The 8,123-nt window shown below is 44.3% G+C and overlaps 1 long non-coding RNA gene across 3 annotated transcripts; it reads right to left on the bottom strand.

The window, feature by feature from the left end:
* Positions 1 to 4,950: 4,950 nt before the first annotated feature.
* Positions 4,951 to 7,617, bottom strand: LOC134442717 (uncharacterized). Of its 3 annotated transcripts, XR_010033453.1 has the most exons (6): positions 7,536 to 7,617; positions 7,183 to 7,272; positions 6,682 to 6,770; positions 6,118 to 6,257; positions 5,189 to 5,322; positions 4,951 to 5,064 (listed from the first exon to the last, which is right to left on the bottom strand). It is a non-coding gene; the product is annotated as an uncharacterized LOC134442717 (long non-coding RNA). The 3 variants fall into 3 exon arrangements; XR_010033451.1 differs by lacking the exon at positions 7,536 to 7,617 and having other exon boundaries at positions 7,183 to 7,358; XR_010033452.1 differs by lacking the exons at positions 6,682 to 6,770; positions 7,536 to 7,617 and having other exon boundaries at positions 7,183 to 7,358.
* Between the last annotated feature and the right edge of the window lie 506 nt (positions 7,618 to 8,123).

The following is an 8,123-nucleotide window of genomic DNA, read 5'->3' on the forward strand; positions in this document are numbered from 1 at the left end:
ACCATAAGAAAAACCACAACGGGTGTGCACATGTATGCACACGGCCGTTTTTGATTTTCGTGATTATATCTGTCCCTTTGTCTTGCACCTGCATTTTGGATGGGCGCAGAAAGGTGATTAATGGTCGAGTTGCGCTCTCTGCCCAATTCACAATGAAGTTTCCACGGACGGCAAACAAACCACATGGCCGCCAGCAAACAAACCGATTAGGTACGAGCAGTCGTAAAGGTTTACGTTTGCACTTGCGTCGAGACGATTGGATAAGTGACAGCGCAGCTCAGCAAGCAATTGGCTCTCGTTACCGAACAGGTGGGAGTGATGCTGGCAAACGCCATGTTCGCGTAGCCAAATGCTCTCGTTCATTCCTATGGAAGGTTTCATGAGTGATTCGTCTCGTATAAGACCGTCTCTGACTGGCATAGCTGAAAAGGAGAAGCTGGAGCACACCGCAGCTTAGTTTTCAAGACTTTATTTTGTAGACACACCTGACCAACGTTTTGGTGTTCATACAACTTCTTCAGAGTCAAATGATAGCAAGAGAGAGACACACATTCAAGACTTGACATTCACAGGTGATCCCACTTGGTTTAGCTAAATTAGTCTCATCTCATTGCAGGTAATTGACCCCACCCCCCAACACCAGGACAGGATTGCAGACAATTAGACAGAGAGGCTTCGTAGAAAGGCATTTTGGATTCATACTCTAAATTCAGTGGAGTCTCAGGGCATAAATGAGGAACTCAATATGTCTTGCTTTCTGTAACAAATTACTCCAGCATCGCGGCCGTGGTCTTGTAATAATTGTAGCTGTGGTTTTATTGACAATGTTCTTTGTGTATTGTTTTTTCACTTTTTTGTTTTGTTTTGGGAAGTTGGCAAGCTGTCTAATTGTCTACAATCTTGTCCTGGTGTTGAGGGGTGGGGTCAATTACCTGCAATGAGATGAGACCAACTTTTAGCCAAAGCAAGTGGGATCACCTGTGAATGTTAAGTCTTAAAATGTGTGTCTCTCTCTTGCTATCATTTGACACTGAAGAAGGTGTAGCAACACCGAAACGTTGGTAGCGTGTGTGCAAAAAATAAAGTCTTGAAAACTAAGCCAAAGAAGCTGGATCTATAACAAGAAGCGTCATTTTGTTTCCTTTTCGGTATCCACTTTATGTCGGGTGAACGCCCCTTTAGGAGACCTTCGGTTAGGAGACCTTCGGAGTCCTTGTGCAAACACCTCAAAAAGAGAAGAAGAAGGAGGGGACAACGCCCCCTTGAACACACGCTTTTGCATTGAGTAGGCGTGTTTTGCGTTATCTTCCTCTTATCCAGTATTTTTGACTAAGCTGGAGTGTGCTCTAGCTTCTCCTTTCCAGTGATGTCTGTCCCTCTGTGATGCACCTGCAAGCAGGGTTGCCAGATGAGGCTGATTATTTCCAGCCCCAAAAAATTGCCAAAACCCGCCTAGAAGCTCAAAATCTCGCCCAAATCTATTGATTTCTATGGCTAAAATTGGGTTTTGTTTTCTGCTAAATGCCATTTTCGCAAACGGCTATACTAAGCAGCCCAATGGGGCGGGAAACAGCCCAATCTAGCAACACTGCCTGCAAGCTGAGTGAGGGATGATGCGAGTCCCAAATAAAAATCGTGGGCTTTCATGTCCAAGAATCCAAGATGGCAGCACACTGTTTGTCGCGTCTGACCTGCTGACCTAATTCTGGTCTGCACTGTCGTCCCGTTTGTCTAATGTTGCATGTTTATACATTTAGTGACATTTCAATATTCCTGCTCTTGTTTGGAACTCTGGATAAAATCATACCTGCTGAGATGGACTTGTAGACACCTGAAACCTGCCGCGTTGGGAGAAACTAGGTGTGGGCTACCTGTGGCATTCCACCTCCACCATCACGTAGCCAGCGCACTCCAGAGAGCGTTTTCCTGGTTGGAAACCGGCGATTGGAAAGTCGTTATTGTTCCTGAAACATCCTTGTGGATTACGCCTGGAGGTTGCAGTTTGGTAGTGAGGTCGTTGACTCGCCGTCCTTCCCGGGCCTGTGGGCTGCCTGCCACCCAGCACCTGGACACCTGCATTAGCCGGCTACACCATTCCGGAAAGCGGATGACGGCTGGCGACTTTCGACTGGAGTAGCGGCTGTTGTCGGGCTTGCCGAGATCCGGGGGTCCTCGTGGCATCGGGAGTGGGCCTTTGCGGTTCCCTTCTGGGTTCGTCTGCTCCTCCATCGGCTCGTCTGCCCAACTCCGTCTCACACTGCTGCTGCCGCTGCTGACCTACCGCTGCCCCTATGACCAGGTGGAGGGGGTGTCTGTACGACCATAACATCACGGCACGAGTTCCAACATCACTGCCGGCTACCGGATTAAGCCCAAACCCTGGCCCAATTGGAACTATTGCAACTCCTCTGGATTTTTCGAATCGGACAGGCCTGGGGATTGTGCATCTAAATGCTCGCAGTTTACTACCAAAAATGGATCGAATACAAATCTGGGCCAGCACGACCAAAACAGACATTTTAGTCATCTCTGAGACGTGGCTAAAAAAATCCATATCAAATCGTGACATTGCCTTGGAGGGGTACAATTTATTTCGGACGGATCGTAAAAGTAAAGGGGGCGGGGTTGCAGTGTATGTTAAATCAAGCTTGCATGCATCTGTTCTTAAATCAGTTTCTATCCCCAAGCAGTTTGAACTCCTGGCTATTGACCTGGAATTTGGAAAAAACTGTCACTTATGTCTGGTCGGCTGCTATAGACCACCCGCGGCTGTCGGTGGTACTCTAGCCTCGTTGACTGCTGCCTTAACGGATTTATTATCCATGGATATTGTTCTTTTGGGGGATCTGAATTGGGATTGGATGTCGCCAAGCTCAGATCAGTTCAAATCTTTCTGTGACTCTGTGAACCTTACTCAACTGATTGATTCGCCTACACGGGTTAAAGGTAGGGTTGGAGATCTTTGAAAAACGGTTCCTGTGAGCTATATTTTTGAAAATACACAGCCCGCCTCTCCCTTCAGCCCTCCCATCAAAGCCACGCCTTCAAAACACATGAACGCGCATGCAGTCTGTCAAGTGTTCGGATTATCCCGGGAACCCACGAGAGCTCACGAGGCGGGGGCGGGCTAGAAGCCTCGACAAATCGATTAGCCAAGCTAACTTCCAGCCATGGCACTGTCTCCGGCTAAGGGAAGAATGTTCAACATCACAATAAACGCACAGGCCGTCATGGTTGCCATTTCAAGAAATATTGATGACAGTAGATGTATACTAGATTAGTTATTGAACTTGACTTGATACGTGTTACTTAGATATCTCATTCTAACTTCCTAACACTGATGACAGATGCTATACCGTCATCCCTAGACAGTAGTTCTAGCCAGTAGCTACAGTACTGACACATGGATTTATTTTGACAGATGTGTACAGCAGTATACATTTTACTATTGTATTTATAATATATACCCGACACCACAATCCGTAGTGTTTTAGGCTATGACTTCAGATTTCACTTGGGTTGTCGCACGCGCAGACACAGGGACAGAGGGAGTAAAGAAAAACAACCGAACTGATCAACGCTAATGAAATTGTTTTGGCTGACGATATTTTCATATGCTTTAGACCTTCCACGACCACGAGAGCTCCAGCTCTGACTTTCCTGGCCCATCACACGACCTAACAGCCCAGTATGACTGATGGCCAGAGATGGAGGAGGAGGAAGATAAACGCAGCAGAGGTCGGGGGTATTGATTAGGGAGACTCCAACAGAATTGACGCCCTGCTAGCTCTAAGGATGTACATTCATCCCACAATAACATTATGTCCTGCTGTATTCCTCCAGATGTGTAAGTATTGTAATGGATGTTATCACAACAGATGTACTCTATATCGCACGAGTAGGCTACACGAGTACACCTGTTGTGATAACCATTTACAATATTTCTACTCCTATGAGTAGTAGTGTGATATTACATGGTTGTAGGTACACAACACCAGTGGTAGTTCAAGTACATCCATAAAAGCCCATCTACTTCATACATCTGTGTAACCCCTGGCACAACACCAGTTTGTAAGAAATTGTCTGAAAACGTTGTATGCATACAATTGGCACATTTTTATTTATATACACAATAATGATTGCTTATGTCCATATTGGTCTTATTGTCAATAGTTATTTAGTCCCCATCATCAAATAGAAAATGCACTACATAAAATGTATTTATTGCTTTGCAGGCCTTGATTGAATCATTGAATTTGAAGCAATCCCATCGGTTACTGCAGCGTGCCCTGACCCGTGACCCCAGTTTGATGTTCGACCTGGCACATGACATCTGGTCCTCAGTCACAGCCCAGTAGCACAACCAACCTGGCGCCTCTGCGCAATCTGTAAGGAGATGCCCATGAACATTGAAAGGAAATGCTGTGGTGTTCTCAGTTTTGATGGAAGACTTTGGGCTGATGTAGGACCAGGTGAGACAAACGGTCTCTTCAGGCATGCAGCCTACAGACAGTATGGGGCACTTGAACAGGGCTGACGTTGTAATACACAGTACAATACCCAGGATAAGCCAGGGTTACCCTGCTCCACTAGAGCAATATAAAAGGTTTATACAGAGTACGGTTTAAAACACACAAATCGGCAGTGTGCAGAGTTTTATTATTTTTTCATTATCTGTAGGAGCATTCATCTGTACATTTATACATCTCACCTTTTTGGTTTGGAACCACGTTTGTCTTGTTACCATTGTTTTTTTTTCATACATAGAAAATAAATGCAACCTGTTAAATAATCTTCTGATTGTGGTTTTGTGGAATATATAAATTATGTAACCATGCATTTTCAGTCAGAGAATGAATTAAAAAAAAGTCACACAGTCAAATTGTGTCCACCAATATTTACTGTCATTGAAATGTATGGACAATTTAAACAATGTATAACACATGACACTAGATACATTACTTTATACTATATTTACAGTTGTCATTACCACACAAAAACTCTGGGAAGGTGGGTAAGTGCAGCAACTGTGAAGGGCCTAGTCTGAGGTTGGAGGCGTCTGTGCTGTAAAAAGATAAACAGAATTAGAAATCACATATCTGACAGTAGCTCCAGTGACATTTTAAATGCAAGTAACCTGGGTTGTTGGGGCAGGGACACCAAAAATAACTCCTTTATCTGGGCTCACCTGGTTGTGAGTGTCTGCGGTCAGCCATCCCTCTTAGGGTAGAAAGTCTTCTGCGCAGGACGGTGCCCTGAAGGTTGACGTTCACAGTATGCAGCCTTCATGTCCTGGAACTTTTATTGTGCAATTTTCCATATCTGAAACAAGCAATATGTTAGACTATATTAGGGCTTCATTACATCAAATTACACAGCAGGGTTTTACAGGGTGTTGGCTACTAGTGGTGTCAACAATGATCGATTCGGCGATCCGAATCGATCCGGGGCATGGACGATCCAGATCCAGATCCGGCAAGTTCCAGAATCAATCCGACAATTTTTTTACGTTTCAATTACTTCCATGGATATTTCGGGAGCAAATGAATGTTAAATTAAATAAAAATACTTCAAAACATTGCAAGACTGATACAGACTGATACAGAAAACAGCCAATAAATTGTTGCTCAGTATCTGACTATTTGTACTTCCTCATCATGGCTGAACATTTGCTTTGCGTGCAGTAGAAATGTAATGCATTGCAATGCATTGTAGAATTGAATCGAATCGGATTGGATCTAATAGAATCGAATCGAATCGGATCTACTACCTCCCGAATCGTGATCGAATCGGATCGTGAGGGCAGTGCCGATCCACACCACTATTGGCTACAGTCCCAGGACCAAAGTGGACTTGTGTGCCTTGCTCAAGTGCACTTCAGCTGTGGATGGAGGTGTAGGTAGGGAGAGGTAAGGATGGGATTTCAACCTGCTTCTCTCTGATCTTAGGACCACCTCTCACCATTAGGTGATGGCTGGCTGCTACCTCAAATTTCATTCATGGCCCAAGTTATGTTCTGTAATCAGCATTGTTTTTACCTTACACAAATAAATGTAAATGCATTCAGCACCATGGGGGGATGTGAAGACCTTTGAGAATATTTGCAGAACTACATACTGAATTGAGCCATCCACCTTTCTCTTGGTTGGTGTGTTGAGATGGTGACTGCAGTCCAGGCTTCTTGGATCGGAGGAGAAAAGCTGTAGCTTTTACTGGCATAAGTATGTGGTTGTGGAAGGACCCTGTCTGCTGTTGACCTGAGGGAAAAAAGAGCACAAATTGCATATTAGCACAGAGCCCATGCTTAGACAATAGACAGATAAATCATCTGGCACAATCTGCATGCAACCAACAGAACCTAGAAAGAGAAATATTAGCAGAAATACACAAAGGGGACAAGTATACAAAAAACATGCAAAGTGTGATAAGGTGCATGGAGGTAGTCTGTGTTGATACCAGCAACCTCAAAGACTGAAAAGTGTCCCAGTGTGTAGAATTGAAAACTTGGCGCGTGCGCGCGCACACATAGGAATATGATAATTTAGTCTAGTGTATCAATTACAACTACAGGATCTGTTCGCTTTTGTCAGATTGTTTTTCAAAGGCAGATCATTCCAAAAAGGATAGTAGTATCTGCAACTAGACGAAATTACACCCACAAAGATGAATAAAATAAACTACCAGTGTGCGGTGATTCATTCTTCATTTACTTGGCAGCCTTGATATGTTGTGATACAGGAGCAAGGAACAGCTATGGAAAACACCACAACCTTGGAATGGACAAAGCAGAACATTTCAATATAACCAGGGTAAAACAAATAATGTACCGGCATCTCCATGTGATCATTCAGTGTAGCCATCACAATAAAGATCTGCCGTGTAGCCGTCATGGTCATTAGGTGGTATTTATCAAATGCAAAACTACCGTCTTCTCAAAAACGACATCAGCGAGTTAACAACATTACACTCACAATCATGTAAACATTTGAAAACCCAAGGCAATCTATTTTGCAATGCTGGAGCGGCGAACAGGTTGTGCTTGTGCTTGCTACTATTACCAGCGTCATACAACAGAGACGTACCAAAGCAAAACATGCAAACGATATATTTGTGTAAACCACTAGAAAGACATGGGCTTTGCTGGTCAAAGTAATGTGTGCGTAAACATGGTAGGTTACTTACTACGGGGTGAATCCGTATTCAGTTACTGAACGCGGATGGAGAAGGGGTGCTTCCGTCCTCCCAGCTGGTTTGTCTGGCTCGTTCGCACAACTAGTAGCAAAACACACAAGAGTAACCGTCTGAGTTACACAGAGCAATTCTGAAAACGTGTTCATGTGCACAGAATAAATGCCACAGGGGGGAAAAACACAAAAAATAAAGCGATTGAGGTAGCAGCTATGTTAAGCAAGGTAGCTAGATATGTTGGAGCTTGAGCTAATCCTCTGACCCCTCTCAATGGATACTTGCTTAAAAAAAGACACCACTGTGTCCTAAACCAATTCACAAAATATTATACAGACAAATATCCTCACCTCTCGATTAGAAATATGGTCACCAAAGCGTATTTGAAGCCGCTGTCGTAGCCGACATCTGTGTCCAAGAGTGTCAGGCCCCATTTCAGTCCGTGTTGGAGTCTGGTCTTGCGAGTCCGATGACTAATCGGGAGTAGCGTATGTTATCCTGACATGGTTAGTCCAGTGTTCCAAAAGCCAAAGTTATTCCTGTAGCTCTGCAAAAGCCACCAAAGTTTCCAAGTAGCTCAGCCTGCTGCTAACTCTCGTTACCTTGCTACTAGCCGAGTGATGATGAGCCTTGTCGCGTGTGCATGAATGATGGGGGCGGGGTCGGTCAAGTTCACGAGTCGGTGAACGCGCAGGGAGGAGGGGTGAGTGCTGGCGGTTGATGGACGTGTCAGAAACCAATAGAAGTGATGATGAGTATTACTTCTATTGGTTGCCGTTTTCTTCTGACTACGCCCTCTACACTGGACCAAAAGATTTCGTTTTTTTTCCAAACACTCTATTTCAATGGGTGCTATGGCGTCATGAGGAGTTTTTCAGATGATATGGTAAAAAATGGGCCAGAAAAACATCTCCTATCCCACCTTTAACCATAAGAAA

The sequence above is a fragment of the Engraulis encrasicolus genome, unplaced genomic scaffold (genome assembly GCF_034702125.1).
Source record: "Engraulis encrasicolus isolate BLACKSEA-1 unplaced genomic scaffold, IST_EnEncr_1.0 scaffold_227_np1212, whole genome shotgun sequence".
NCBI lineage: Eukaryota > Metazoa > Chordata > Actinopteri > Clupeiformes > Engraulidae > Engraulis > Engraulis encrasicolus.